The following is a 16,452-nucleotide window of genomic DNA, read 5'->3' as shown; positions in this document are numbered from 1 at the left end:
CCCAGCTTTAACTTAAGGACCTGTAATATTGTCAGAACCATCCTTGCAACTCTATCTGTAATTCTTAGCATTACCAACAATTTTATCTCATTTTTGTTTTACTAGACCATAAACCATTAGTGATTTTGATTAAATAAAGTAATTCCTATAAAGAAAACGGGGTATCCACCACGTGAAGGGTTACAGTGGCCAAGTAACTGTGACGATTCACGGGTGGCATTATTCTCTTTCTCTTAGACATTAATCTAGTTTAAGTAAAATCAATCTGTCATTTCAAACCGATTTTCTGCTTTTCTCGGATCTATTTTTTTCAAAAACACCTCTCATTCAAACTTGCATAACTTTCTGAATTTAATAGCTAGAGACTTATTTTCTACTCTGACCTAAACCTAAGACCTTTTGCTACATCCACACCAAAAACACTGTATTTGACCCGTTTTTCTTAAAAACTGCATAGGGACATTTAGGCAGGAATTTGCAATTTTACAAAAGTTTTACATGTGTGTTTTCCCATTCAAAGTATTACCAAACTTCTATTCTGATTCAAAATGTGTATAGTTGCTCATATTATAGCTTATGTTTGTTAGAATCTTTTCATTGTTGCTCCCATAGGAATCTATATCAATTTAAGGATTTTTGCACCCTTTTCATTGTTTCACAAAGCCATTTTCGAGTGTCATTTTAAAAAGTGTACAATTTCCAAAACGCTTTTCTCTCTTTTTTGAAGAGGGAAGATTGTATTTAAACCCTATACACTGTTCCTTATTCCTAAAGGCCTGCTGCTTACTTACATCTGTGTAGAATTGCTTCTCTGTGAGTTGAGAAATTTGCAGGGGGAAATCTTAACTTAAGCGCTATCTTTCCAACAAGCTAAAAGTGTTCTTTTCTTTGTGTGTTATCTTCTGTGTTGATAAAACGTCAATTCAACTGTATTACTTACTTTCTCAATTGTATTGTCACCACATTGGTCATTGCTGCCCCATATACTAAAACATATGTTTGATTTGAATTTTAAATAAATACATAAATATTACCTTTACCAACCAGCCTGATTCCTGGTCCATTGTGACCTGGGGGTATTTTGAGAAGGGGTGTGATATGTGTGGTATATCACTTAGAATATTGAACCTATAAACACAATAAATAAGCATTTCATTGGTGCATTGCATGCTAGGCTGAGACCCGGGTGTACTGCCTGATTGAAATCCTTAACAGAACAGAATGTAGGCCATCTTGCTTTGGAAATATTTGCAGATTTGCTAATTATGATCTGCTCATCCTCCAAAGTAATGGCTCACAGTTGGTAATGAGGAAACATACCCTTGTTCCTTGGAACTTTGAGGTGAAGGTGATGGGTATGTGATACCATGGAAAGCAGCTGCATCAAGAAGTTGCAAAGAGGGACGGGAGCTATGGAGTGCCAATTTCCAGTAGATCGGGTTGAAGTGGCCCTGGCTTATGCTGTTAATGGGCTGTCATGAGAGGTGTGGGCAGTGTGTTGTGGATAGGATATGGCACTGGGATGATTGGAAAGGAGTGTATAGGGGGCATCCAAAGGTACTGTCAGTTCCATTTGAGTGTGCTGCGGTGCTGAGGTGCAAATCTTGGAATGCTGAGATACATGTCATGGTGCTTCAAGTTGCGGTTGTTCCTTAATGATATATTGCAAATCAATTGTACATAGTGCCCTCTTTTACAGGTCACATTGTGCAGCAAACCCCTCATGCAACTTTTGAACCATCCATCTTACCTGCTGGACACTGTTCCATAGCCGAAGCCACTGTTGTCCTGGAACACATTTCTGAGAGAACACTATACATTCAGGAGCCCCGGGTGTGCAGTAAGCCCTGCGGGTGCTGTGAATTATTGTGGGCACTCAAAGGTCCTCCTGCTTCTTCATATGAATGATATTCCTTTACAGCTATGGCATGATCCATCATTAAGATCTGCTGGCTCTGACCCCTGCACCTACACCCACACCCAGAAGAAGGTGCAAATAACCATGAAGGTATGGATGGGTTGAAAGCTGTAGGCCTCAGCATTCACCTGTGAATGGGTCGGATATGGAAGTTCAGCTTTAGTAGAACAGCAAAGAAGCTGGTGATGTGGGGTGGGGCAATTGCTCTGGTGTAGTTGATTTATTTCCAACTACCTTCACACATTGTAAGCTTGTTTGCAACACAGAAAAGCTTACACCAATATCTTTGCTCTTGGCCTGGAATTACTATGTCCACTATATTTTTATGTTAGAGGGATGTCCCTTGCAAAGGGTGGGCACCAGCAGGGTGTATTTAACAGCCACCTAACAAATGTGTGTGGTGTTTTGTGTGCAGTGCAGTGCATACCAATACGGTCCATGCATTCTGGGACATACAGTCCTAGATTTGAAATACGAAAAGGAAAGGGAAAGTCCCAGAGAACCCCAACAAAATACAGGAAAGGATGAACCTCTCCCAAATTACATGGCACCCCATTTAGAGCTGAGGGCAATGTTGTACAAAACATTTGAATAGTGATTGGTTACAGTCCACTACAGTTGTTTAGGGCTCCTTTGGAGCCTGTCACAGCATTAATAGTTGAGGCTCTACACCCAATGTAAGCTACTCATGCCGCATCTGACGTCTGAAAAAGAGAAGCTGTATCAGTGCCCCGAGACATATAGGTATTTGCTTAGTAGGCTCTTTCACCAATCACCCTTACGTGGGGCTATCTTACAACCATACACTGCGATTAGAATCCTGTGTTCAGTAATGGCTTTACACCATGCTGTATCTCATATTGACACAATATGGTGATAAATTAACATGGTGAAATGGATTGAAACATAGCGCCCGGTTGATTGAGTGGGTCACCTAGTTGATTGTGAGCTTTATCAAGCCGTTTCCCAATCTATTAGAGGTGCATGAGACAGGCCCTCAACCCCTTTCCACGGATGTGACAGAGTAGGATGTGCACCTGAACTTCAGTTTGCTTGAAAGGAGGAGGTCTACCACCTTCTTCTCCTCCTCCTCACAGTGCATGTGTTGCCAAACCCAAAGCAGGTGCAGGTGATTCGACCTTCCATTTTATTTCATTTTACTGTTTAAAGCGCAGACCTAGCTCGAGAGCAGCAGAGCGCTGTACCTAGTGGGGATCTTTTAACAGTAGCCCAGTACTATGAGTTGAGGTCTGTGCCTCAGTATGTGTGCCCATTGCAATTAGTCCTTGAAAACATTGAATGACAAGGAGCCCCTAGTGGAGAAATGATAGTCGGCATCTCGGAAGGCTCTCTCCAGCGTGCATTAGAGGTACATTGGTTCCAAATTAGTGCTGAAATATGCTGGAGAGATGGCCAGTTTGCGATATACAAAAGAAAAGCCTGTACATATGTGCCTCTTTCATACAGTAGTGGTCTCTAAGTTAGTTCCGGGGGCAAAAGTAGAGAACAAACAGTTCACTTTTTTAACTTACTGACTCGAATAAGCATTGACACAGGAAGGGCTGCTTAATGATGAAAAAACTGTCTTTAAACTAAGAGGGTAATTCATGGAATGATTGTGCACTGAAATATGTGGCGCAAACGTGACAAAAACCAGCGCACGTGTGCGAATCGCACGCAAGCGATTCATGGAAGGCCCTGCATGTGGCTTTCCCGGGAGGTGCGCCAAATCCGCGCTTACCTTACATGTCACTGCGACTTTCCAAACACTGTGCGTGTCACGCACAGCGAGAGCGCACAACTTCTAGCGCACACACCTAAAACGGGGGCAGAACATGCAGAATAGGGAACAACACGTGAAAATGTGGGCGTAACGAGGCAAGTACCGCAGGGAAATACACGCAATGCCCACACGCTCACAAGCAACATGTATTCATGGAATGGAATAGGGAAAACCCACGCATACATACATCTGCCACACGAAAGCAGGCGGAAGCGCCCCTGCGCAGTATAAAAGTGAACGCAAACAACAAACAAGCATATACAGCTATGTTGAATGTCCCATTTCTCGCAGCAGTGATCGTGGGACACCACAGGAGGAGGAGAATAGCCAGGCCCCGCATTTCTTTGCCCAGGACCAGCCTTTTTGGGATGCCTGATGACCAGGTCTATGGCAGGTATAGGTTTCCACCTCATATTATCCTAGACCTGGTCACTGAGTGGGAGGATGACCTCACATCACCCACCCTGTGCTCCCAAGCACTGAGCCCCTTGGAAAAGGTGCTCAATGTCCTGCATTTTTTGGCCACTGGGTTATTTCAGCAGACAACTGCCATAGTCAGAGGTGTCTCACAGCCCACGCAGTCATGCTGTCTAAACCAGGTGTTGGCAATCATGACTACACCCCCCTCAGTCCGCAGGCACATATACATGCCCAGAACACCCTCAGAAAGGCAGGCCATGGTCCAGGACCTTTACGGGGTGGCACACTTCCCCAGAGTGCTCAGTGCCATTGATTGCACCCATGTGGCCCTATGTCCACCTAGGGCCACTGAGCACATCTATCGCAACCGCAAACAGAGGCATTCCATCAACGTGCAGGTGGTATGCAATGCCAAGGGAATCAAGAGCTCTGTCTATGCAAACTATCCTGGGTCCACCCATGACAGTTTCATATACAGAATGTCAGCCCTACACTGGAACCTGAAAGCTGGGAGGCATGGCAACACCTGGCTCATTGGAAAGTACAAACGCCTGTGCACATGCATCCATATGACACACAGACAAATAAACAAACCCAACTAATGATAACCATTATCACCTCCCCAGGGGACAGTGCCTACCCTCTGAGCACCCACATGATGACGCCAATTCGGAACCCCACTGCACCACCCCGGGTAAGATACAACGCAGCCCATATTGCAATCCGGGCATATTGGCGCGCACATTCGGAGTGCTGAAGTCATGTTTCCACTCCCTTGACTGCTCTTATGGGCAGCTACTATATGCGCCCCCAGTAGTGTGCAGGATCATTGTGCCAGCATGTGTCCTGTACAACGTTGCAACCCAGCGGGGCGTACTGGTGGACATGGTGGTGCCCCCACATCCCCAACCACACGCACATCCGCTGCACCTGGGAGGGGAAAGGGCATGTGGTGAGGCAGCCCGTTACCAGCTTGTGTTTACATTTTTCACCTAAACTCCCCCCCTTGTTGAGTGCACACAGGCTTGGCACATTTCAGGTGACAATCGATGATGACAAAGGGACAGTCAACTGTCACAACCTAAACACCCTGAGAATGTGTCCTTGGAATTGCAGCATTGTGTGCATCCCTAGCCACTTAAACAAACACAATCCCGTGTGAACAAAAGGCACACATGCCAGGCGCAGATTGCAAACCCCCCATGCAAAATAGCACATCCAAATGCTGTTATGTCACCTAAACCTATCCCAACCCCAGGTCACCCACCCCACACACCATGTCATGGCATGAAATGTGAAAACCTCAATAAAAATATCAACAAACATGACACAGCTGACCCAAAGCGCACTGTTATAAATGGAAACAGGCCACAGACAATCCCCTCAAACACGCACTTTGAAGAAAAGAGTGAGCAAAAACACCCAACCTAAACAAAAAGCATGTAAATGTAGGCCACCAAAGCCCTGAAGACCAAAACCTCGAACCTTTGGTGGCATGCATTACAGGGAATCCCAAAAAATAAAAGAAAATGCGGGTGCTGCTGGGTTGTCCCCCGCAACACCCCACTCGCTACATCACACAGTACAGTGAGTGGTTTCAGTGGCCTGGAAACCCCTGCAGCAGAATAAAAGAGGAAAAAAAATAGTCAGCGGCACCAGTCCACGATCATGATAGTCAATGTGAACATGAGCAGCAGGGACACAGCATGTCTCAGAAGGCAAGTAGTGATTGGGTGGGTGGATGTTGGGGTGACGGTGGGCTTGGGGGTGTGTAGTGTGTGTTGTGGAGGGGTGTTTGCAGGGCAATTTAGTGCATGTTAGCATGGAAAATGCATGAACGCACAGTGTAGCATTCATTTTCCATGTTAACCACTCTGTTGCGGACGCATCTTCAACGGAAACATATTGCTGATCCTGTGACACATCATAAGCAAAGGCAACACAGGATGATCAATTTACCAGCATAACACATCATCAACACAGGACCCAATAGTCACAATGTGAGACGGTGAGGAAACACCATAGCACAAGTTCCTCAATGTGACATTGCCACCACACGTCCCCCTAACATCATGAGAGTGGCCTCGACAGCTAAAGTGGGCATGGGACCGCATACAGCACTAAGTGCATCAACAATGTATACAGACAAGGCAATACATGAATAAGCAGAATTAAATCATGCACAGTCAACAATATACTCACCAAAATGCAGTCCAACCACGCACTGGAGAAACCATAATGAATCCCCACTAGGGGTGTATACACAGGTTGGACTTCAGACTGGTCACAGATATGACGGAAGTCCAATGCCTCTGTGTAAGTGACTGTCACACGGTGCCATCCTTGCAAGCCCATGGAAAGGGGAAGCAGGAGTGGCATATGTGTCTGGACCCCAAGCCAGGAACACAAACACAAGACAAGCCTGTATGGGCCCAGCTGGAACACACAGTGGATGCCATCGGATGGCACATAGCACCACACTGCAACATAAATGCACAATAGACAAAAAATTAAAATGGCCATAGTGAACCCGGGGGATGGAGGCTACTCAGGAGGGGGGAGGTGCAGGGTGCACCTCAACACCCACATGTGCCGATGTTGAGACTAAAAAAAAAAGAAAATCCTCCATGGGCTCATGGTCTTCACGGCATGAACTGAGTGAGAGATAGGTCGTCATTGTCACCCCCTGGATGTACATCAGGAGGTGCACGTGTCACAGGTGCCTCACCACGCATAGCCCCCGCAAGCCCCTCCATGGCAGCAAGCATGCAGGCCTGGTGAGCCTGGTTCTGAATGAATGTGGCACGGAGGTCCCACAGCACCATTGTACGTGTAACACAGAGTTCTGCCAGGGAGGTCTCACATGCCAGGCAGACCTCCTCCTGGCTTGCAGGGAGTGCAGCCGAGAGTGTGTGTTCAAGCTGCACCATCGTCTGCTCTGCCCGCTGATCCTGGGCCATGATGAGAGCACCCAGAGTACTTCTGAGGGAGGAGTAATCTTCCCTCAGGGCTTCCCTGTTGGCCTGTCCCTCAGCAGCAATAGCTGAGTGCAGAGCCACCAGTTCAGCCCGGCGGGCCCTGTTGGACGCCGCCATGCCCAGCCTGAGTGAGTGGCACATAGACTGCATTGCCTGCTGCTGGAGCTCCACCTGCCTATCAGTGGGGAGGATGGAATCAGCCACATGTTCCATGCCTTGAGCCAACACCTCAATTGTTCCTCCCTGTTACTGTTCAATGGCATACATGGATTGCTCCCTCCCAGTGTTCCTCGGTGGCGCACCATGCCTGCGGGTCCCAGGGAGACGTGGACTTTGCTGTGCTGGCAGAGCCTGCGGCTGCAGGACAGCATTCCTCCATCAATCTGATGCCCCAGGAACAGGAGCAACTGGTGTGGAGTGTGACTCTGCACCCATAACCACCACAGGCTGACATACCGACACTGACTGGCCCCTTGAGGGGTCCACCCACACAGCAGGTGTGGCGGACAGAACAGAATCCATAGTAGAATCACCCATTGTCGACGGCATGGATTCATGAGCATCCGACTCTACCTTGCACTTGCCACCAGCTGGCCCTATTATTTATCTTGTATTCTACTAACCTTTACTGCACTTTCCTTGCACTTGCCACCAGCTGGCCCTATTATTTATCTTGTATTCTACTAACCATGTACAGCACTTTCCCCCTCTCCCCTTCCCCCTGCACTTTCCCAGTCCCCTCTACCCTTGCACTTGCGCGGTCTGAATGATACCTGGCCTAGTAGGATCGTTGTCTGTCTCCCCGTGTTCCCCCCCGCCTCGTCGCGCCTTGAAACACTTTGTGTATAGGCGCGTTACAAATGCCATATCATATCATATCATATCAGAGTCAGAGAGATCCTCCGAGCCATACCCAGAGGCAGGCCTGGATAGGATGGCCTGGAGCACCGAGGGATGTTTGTGGCCTACCACCCCATGACCACCACTGGTGCTGGGATGGTGACCTGAACCCTCAATCCTGTCTGCAATCTCCTCCTCCACTGCTTCTGGTGCATCATCAACTGTAAAGAAATTAAAATAAACATAAGTACACATGTCAGCAGCACATACCACACACATACACAACACAATATTGAGGGCCAACATATGAGGCAGCCATGTCACACACAACACAAACTCTGGCATGCATGCAGTGGCAATGAAATGTAAGGGGACCGTGAAAGCAGACATGGATGCGTGTCAAAAGCAAAACCCACATGTGTACTGCATGTTGCATATTAACTGCACCACACATAACCTTCTGGCAGGCATGAATCTGTGGCAAAATGTACAAATGCAAACTAAGCGATGGAAGGTAGCCACAGCAGTATGTCAAATAGAGGTGTCCATTACACATGCTAAATGCATGTCAACATGCACTACAAGAACATTAACATCAATAAAAGCACACGTGTCACAGGATGCAGCAACGCAGGTGCCTTGAAATATAGTGAAGGGAGGCAAATGGATACATACATGGCAGGTCACTTGGACAACACACAGTGAATAGGCATGTTGAAGGGTGAAACATGGCTCAGAGGTGTGTGGATGCAGTGCAGCACATGTATAAGTCCTCTACCATCAACAGAACTCGAAATGTAGTGATGTCAATCTTGTGACCTGACATGACGGCACTGCAAGGGCAAGTGCAGTCATCATGTGCAAAGTGTTTGCACTGGGTTTTAGGGATGCACTGCACCCCCCACAGACCCCCAGGAAATGGCAGGGAGACAGTGCATAGCTCTGAATGGCTGATCACAGTACTGTGAAGTAGCAGACAGTGTATGCAGGTGTCAATTGCATCAACTGAGACAACTGAGACTACAGCAGATGAGAGGGGGACAGAAAGCAGGACACATGAGGAACCATCACAAGTACATCTATACAAGCAGAAGACACAACACCAGGCGCCTGGAAGCAGGATGGCTGTAACAGAGGGAGGCCTGTGCCCCACACAGACAAGGGCACCATAAACATGTGCATGATGATGAGGTGACCCTGAGTGAGCATGACATGGATGAGCAAATACCATGAGACGGATAAAATACTGGAGATGTGGTGCAATGAGTAGCCTGCCACATACCTATCGGGGCTTGCAGGAATGCAATGGTCCATGAATGATCACTCATATGCACTCCAAGCCTGTGCCATCTGCATGGTCCAAGTGAGACACCCTGCATCACGGAAAAAGGATGTACACCACAGCACAGGTATGGCAGGGTTGCACAGGGAAGTGTGCCTGTACACAGGAAAGGGGAACAGCCCATAGCAGTAGTCCAACACGGAAATCACCAGTACCATGGTGACAGTAAACTAAAGAGTGGTAGAGAGGCAAGGATGCATGCCCGTGAGGAAGAGCAGCTTGCAGGGTGACCTCACATAGCCATCTGTCATGTGACGACATAGGCTGAGTGTTGGCTGGGACTACACCACAGGCTACATGCAAACATGTCAGTGAGCCTGTACGTGGACAGGAGAGGCTGCAGAGTGACTTGCATGTAAGTAGGGTGCATGTGTGGTGATGAGGACTGCCCCTGTGTGCAGCACATATCCTGCATGCAGACTGCATGATGACAAGCACGTATTAGTAAAGCATTGCATGTGTCACACATGGCACTCATCAATACATAGCCTGAACTGGCTCTCAATCACAACACATCACACAAGCAAAACACACATGGGCTGGACACACACGCATCAAGACTCACTGGATGTTGCGTCATAATCCTGCACCTCTCCCATTCCCTGGATAAGTCCCTGATCGATGAGCTCTGCAGTGATTTCCTTGTGCGGATTGAGTTCATCCTCCTCTAGTGGAGGCCCACTGCCAGTCGCCATAGTCAGGGAGTAAATAGAGGCCTGCTTTTGTTTTGCACAGCATCGGAGGTCAGTCCAACGCTTGTAGCATTCCTGAGCTGTGCACCTCTCATATCGCTTTGCATTTACACCATCCACAAGGAACTGCCAGTGGACCTGATGCTGGGAAGGTGTAGAATGGCAACCTGTGCCCACTAGCATATTGCAGTTGTGTGCTAACACGTAGTCCACAAGGAAGTCCAGCTCCTCTTTATTGAAGGGCTTCTTCCTTGCCGTGCGGATGCCGATGCCGTGTCTGGGGTTACAGCCTCATGCGCAGAAGCACACTTCCTCCTCTTGGCCGGTTGTGCAGACCCTGAGGGGCAAATGCCGCTCTGGTCAGTTGGGGCAGTGGCGATGGTGGACTGGCCATTGGGAGATGGATTTGGCATGAGGACGGAAGGTCTGGATAGTGTGATTGTCTGCTGGGTGCTGTTGCCAGGACCCAGCAGCACAACTGCCTCAGTGCCAGTGGCTGTGACCGACACAGTCCTGGCTGGCAGACTCACTGCCGGGGTGGTGTTGGCTGCATCTGCCCATGTAGCTCCCACCACCTGGCTGCTTGGGGCAGCAGATGTCAAAACTGCCCCAGGAACATGTGCCTTGGTCACAGTTACCTTGGACACACATGGCTTGGCCTTCCTGCCCTGAAGATCTGTCTGGGAGTCCTGTGGCAAGGCAGCCTACGCTGGTTGACCCCGAGCATGGGTGGTGGTTGTCACAGCAGCACCTGCAGCTTCCACCACCTGGTTTCCCGTGCCATCAGATGACATTGCCTGTGTGGTCAGATGTGTGCTGAGGATTACTGCAGCAGCAGCATCTTCCTGAGGCGCTGGGGGTGGTGGCATGGCTGTCCCAGCAAGTTGCTGGACATGCTGCCCCGGTGCTACACCCTGGCCACGTCCCCCTCCACGTCCACCTTGGCCTCTCTGGACTCCCTGGACTCCCTGGCCACCCCGGCCACGTGCCCCACTACTCCCAGCCTTGGGAGGTTGCCCAGCTTTGCCACCCTTCCCTTTTGGTGTCCTTCCAACCATGGCACAGATGGTATATAGCCAATGGGAGGTGCACACAACAATTGTCCTGGGCTATTGGGGCGAAGGGGGCAGGGTATGTGATGTTAGACATAGCCCTGTGCTCCTGCAAGGCAGTCTGTGACCCCTGGTGATAAAGGATGGGTCACGCAACGCTCAGGCACCCCAAAAAATGATATTAAACGTGTACGCAACCCCCGGTAGCCCACGTGCGTGGAATAAACCTCGCGCAGTACGCTGTTGCACCCAGGGACACAAAAAACACGTACGCGTGGAACACGCGGGCTACTCTGACCTCGAAAAGAAAAACACACGCGTGTGTGCGCATAGGCAACTTGGGTGCCATCAACACAGAGGAGGTGGCACCCCGCGACTGTAAACACGTCCTAAGTGCTGGGAGGACTTCAAGTCCAGGACCCTCAGGAAGGCTTGGCGCCTCCTGGACGCAGTGGATGCAGTGGGGCGCCGGGTCCAGCTTACCACCGATCAGATGAGGGTCCTGGAGCGTTTTTGCCCAGTGCTTCACCTCCAGGTCCTCGAGAGGCAGACCCATCCAGAATTGAGCGGTAAGTGTCCATGTGTTCTCAATTGACACAGTGCATGTTGAGGTGTGGCAGGAGTGTGCAGCTTGGACATATGTCTGACATGGCCCATGTTTGGATGTGTATGTGCAGGGACATGACCGTGCTGTATGTGAGTCCAGTCATGTGTGGTGCACATCAATGGTGTATGTGTACCGATGCATGATGTACAACTGCAAGTGAAGATGCACACATGTTTGCATACCTGTGTATGTTTGGGGTGTGACACATGGATGCTCATCCCACCTTCATGTATGTGCACGGTGTACATGTGTGTGTGTCTGTTTGGTATGTGTGTGACTGTGAGACTCCATGGATGCATCTAGGTTCCCGATTGGCAGATTTGACATAGTTGACAGTGATTGCACTGTGACAGGAGGTATAGATGGCCAGATGCATGTCTGTCTGTTGGCGTGTGTGTATGTGAATGGCATACTCCATGATGCTTGTGACGTCATGCCACCCTTAGGATATTCATGCAGTTCCATGTGAATGTATGCAGATGCCTGTTGCATGTTCCCTGCTTGTCTGTGCATGTGTGTGGGTTCAATTGACCTGAGTGATGGGGAGTGTGATGCCGTCTGTGATGTTTGAAACTACCACTCATGTGCAATAGTTATGTGTCTAGCAGACCATTGTACGGCGTCCTGATGCCTGTGTTCTGTCTCTCCCTGTCTGCAGCGTCGACTGATGAAGAGGGCGGAGACGGCGCTGTGGAGCACAGCGGCAGGGATGCCACCTCCAGCCAGAGATGCAAGGCCCTGCCCCCCCCAGGTAATAATATCTTCCGGGTGTGAGGGAACTGGTGCTGCATCCAGCCCACACCACAGGGGACACCCCATCCCCCCTGACCATGCCCCGCAGGTAACCCATCCTCCCTGACCATGCCCCGAAGGCAGCCCATCACCCCTGACCATGCCCCGCAGGCAGCCCACACCACAGGGGGGGTACGCATATTGCAGGGGGTGCGCAAGGAAATGTTCACGCTATTTGGCTGCTCGTGCATGGTACGTGTATTCGCAGGGTTACGGTAGGCCTGTTCCACGCGATTTTGTAGGCGCGAGCGGGGTATGCGTATTAAAGGGGGTGAGCAAGTACATTATCACGCGTTTTGGCTTTTTGGTCAGATCACTGTATTGAAAGGAACAATACAGTGATCTGACCAATCTACGATCACGTGACCTCCGTAGTCTACCATGTGATTTCAATTAAATACTCGATATAAAAGATTGCTGTGTCTGTGTTTTGGAAAGAGGACCTCTTGATCCAAATAAAGTGCAGAGGTTACCTCAAGGAAAGCCCTTGCCAGCGTGTCGCCTATAATTTTGAAATTAAGTTTAAAACCTCTGTAAAACATGTTTAATAAAAGTCTTGACAAATGATTGTGATCAATGACATAAAAAAGCTCACACGAACGGCAAGAAATAGAGGAATTATAAATGAAATGACAATAGAGAGAAAGGGAGAGAGGCTTTGCAGAGGGATGTTGCTGCTTCATCTGAGTATATCATTTTTTTTTTTTTTAAACTTTGGTTTTATTAGCATTTTTCATAATATAACAAGCAGGCTTGAAGCTCGATTAGAGGCACTTAAACATTCAGTACCGCTTGCGACCCCGACCCCACCTCGCCCCTCCCCCCAAAACAGTAATGCAAAGAACGAAAGAAAAAAAGGAAGGAAAAGTAGGAGATAGCAACAAAAGATCTTTTCTGCACATTTGAAACGATGGGAGACGCATTAAATGTCCATTTATAACCGGAGTTTAGAAGTGGTTGTGGCCGCTGAAGTTTTCCATGGCTGTAGTTCAAATACCGTTCCCCGGGCTGTGGAGATCCCCCCTCCCTCAGGCTCCTTGTTGCTCCCCTCATCCGCCACCCCCCGTCAGGATTCAGTGGAAATCCCATCCCCAGGACTCCCGCACCCCATACCAGTTCGCTTGGAATGAGCTAGAGTCATTGTTTACCATTGCTGTCAATTTGTCCATCAGGAACTTTTGTTTCACCTTCTTTCGCCAGTCCTCCTTCGAGGGGGTCTCCGGGCTCTTCCATTTCTGGGCCAAGGCAACCCTCCCTGCTCTCAGCATTGTTTCCCTCATTCTGGGGTATCTGTACGTGTCCGTGTCCTCAGGGGGAAGACCCAGCAGCATCGTCAGGGTGTTCTGGGGGAGCAGTTCCTCCGAGACTTCCGCGATCCAACCCCTCACCCTCTCCCAGTAGGCTTGTACCTTCGGGCAATGCCACCACATATGGCCCATCGATCCTCGCTGACCACAACCTCTTGGGCATTCGGGTGACACCCCTGAGAACATCTTGGACAACTTCACCGGGTCTCTGTGCCACCCTTGTAAGATTTTAAAGTTATGCTCCATATCTGCCGTGAATAGGTTACCGTGGAATGCTATTTTAAATATTCTCGACCAGGCATCCTCCGAGATCTCTTCCCCTGCCAGATCATTCCAGAATGCACGGAACCCCCTCCTCTCTGCCAAGTTGATGGTATTTAGAATCTTGTATATGCCAGATACTGCACCCTTCCTAGAGGTCGCAGAGTCAAGACATTTTTCAAAAGGGGTCAGCTGTCTTTTCAGGTCCAGAACCCATGACTGATCACAGAGGATCCCTTTCCGGCAGAGATACTCAAATATGGAGAGAGACCCATGCCCCAAAGCTTCCCTTAACTCCTCGTATGATAGGAAATCCCCATCCTTGAACAGTTGATCCGCCCATTCCATTCCCAAGTCGGACCAAGTCTGAGCTTTTTGGAACCCCCTGCTCCCCAGTCTGAGGGGGTGTCCCCAGAGTGAGGTCATCGGGGATGGCCATGACGTTAAGTGTGCAGTCTGGGGGCCCTCTTTCCAGATTGCCCAGAGCACCGCCAATGTAGGGTGGGACTTCAGTCTACTCGGTATCAGCCTACGGGGGCCCACAGAAGGTCCCGTACTTTTAGGGGGTGCGCATCCATGTCTTCCAGGTAAGACCAGTAAGTTCCCATCCCCTCTTTCATGTGCTCCAGGAGGACGCGCAATTGGGCAGCGCGGAAGTACAACTGGAAGTCTGGGAACCCGAACCCTCCCTCCTCTCTCGGTAAGGTCAGGACCGCCTTCGCGGTCCTCGGGGTCTTGCCCTGCCATACAAACTCTCTTACCACGTTCTGCAACGCTCTGAAGGTGTGGTCTGGGACATTAGTAGGGAGAGCAGTGAAGAGATACAGTAAGCGCGGCAGTATATTCATTTTTACCGCCGTCATGCGGCCGTACCAGGAGAGGACCATCGAGCCCCATCTCCTGAGGTCGGCAGTGATTCCCGCCATGACGGGATCGTAGTTGGCAGGGGCTAGAATGGATAGTTCCCTGGTAAGGAGGACGCCCAGGTACCGGTGAGTATATCATTTTAATTAAAAATGGTTTCTATAAATAGCTGCAAAGAGGTCTTCGATTCTAATACAACAATCAACATGTATAAAGAACACCGTCTGGGACAAGTAGATGGACAACGGCACCAAACGTAGGCTACAACCAGCCTTCAGTTACAAATAATGTACCTAAAGAATGGAATTAATGGAACCAAACAGTTTCAGAGCTCTTCCATCCTTGCAAGAATAACAGACTGTTTTGGGATCAATGCATTGTCCACATCACGAGTCAAATCATCATCACAATGAAAAACATCTTCGTAAGTGACTTCAATCTCATATCCAACATGGTGAATGTCCTTCAAAGCCAGCAACATACTTCATGTCTTTCCTCTAACCTAAAGTCGTTTTTCTCCAAATATGACTGCAGAAGAAGCAAAGAAGATGCCAACTCAGCATAACCATCTAGCTCACTCACTGACCTCAATATTGCTAAACCATATGGCAATCACTGTGGTGACACAAACCAAGTCAGACCATCACCAAGTACCCTTCACTCAGCATGTCTCAGGCTAAGGAAATTCTGGCCAACCTAACTGCCATATAACATGGGTTCGAAATCTCAAATTAGTCCCATCAATTTTGACATCCTTGGTATTTCTCACCTACAAAAGGCAAACCCTTACAGTGATGTGGAGTCGCTGAACTCTCACAAGGAAAGTGACCACTGACCATCCCGATGGCTGGATAATATGGGTCCCAAATCTCAAATCGATACCACTTATTTTGACCTCCCACTTACTTTCTTGCACATAACAGGAAAACGTACACAATGTCGTGGAGTCACTCATTTCTATTTATCCTGGTAGTATGACAGCTTATGTGCTTCAACCGAAAACTTTAAAGAGGAAAAATGTTAATAACCTGTGCCACTTGAACAAGGAAAGCAAACCCATTTGAGCCCAGGAAAGATGTCTGTGATGGTCTCTCACTAAACGACGGTCACTAAACCTAGACCTACGATCACTAAGGAGAAAGAAGACAAATGACATGGAATGCGGTATTATGGTACAATTGTGCATCACAAACAATGTTTGCTAGTGCGCAAATGGTTGTGCAAAAGAATCGGTATGTCTGACATATGGACTGCATTTTCACTAATTGTAATCCAATTGTGGAGTGTGCACATGCGCTATGCTATGCTAAAGTGACACACATACAATCACACGTCATTATTGCCTGAAACCACTCCAAGAAACTAGTTGAGGATCTCATGTATGTGCAGCACTGACAGCCCGAAAGGCATCCTTTGCTCTATTGAAACACGGCAGGAACTTGCTGAATATCTCAGGGTGGAGAGCTTCTTCCTTTCTGCCAATACCAAAACAGTCTGTCACCCCCAAGTAAAGACCATTGAAAGATGGCATGAATTTTCATCCATCAGTCCGAGCTACCTATAGAAGGCTACTGGCTCAATCCAAACTTTTAGCTC

Source organism: Ambystoma mexicanum, chromosome 10 (assembly GCF_040938575.1).
Source record: "Ambystoma mexicanum isolate Mex_15411 chromosome 10, UKY_AmexF1_1, whole genome shotgun sequence".
Classification (NCBI taxonomy): Eukaryota; Metazoa; Chordata; class Amphibia; order Caudata; family Ambystomatidae; genus Ambystoma; species Ambystoma mexicanum.
Note: the sequence above shows the minus strand (reverse complement) of the source record.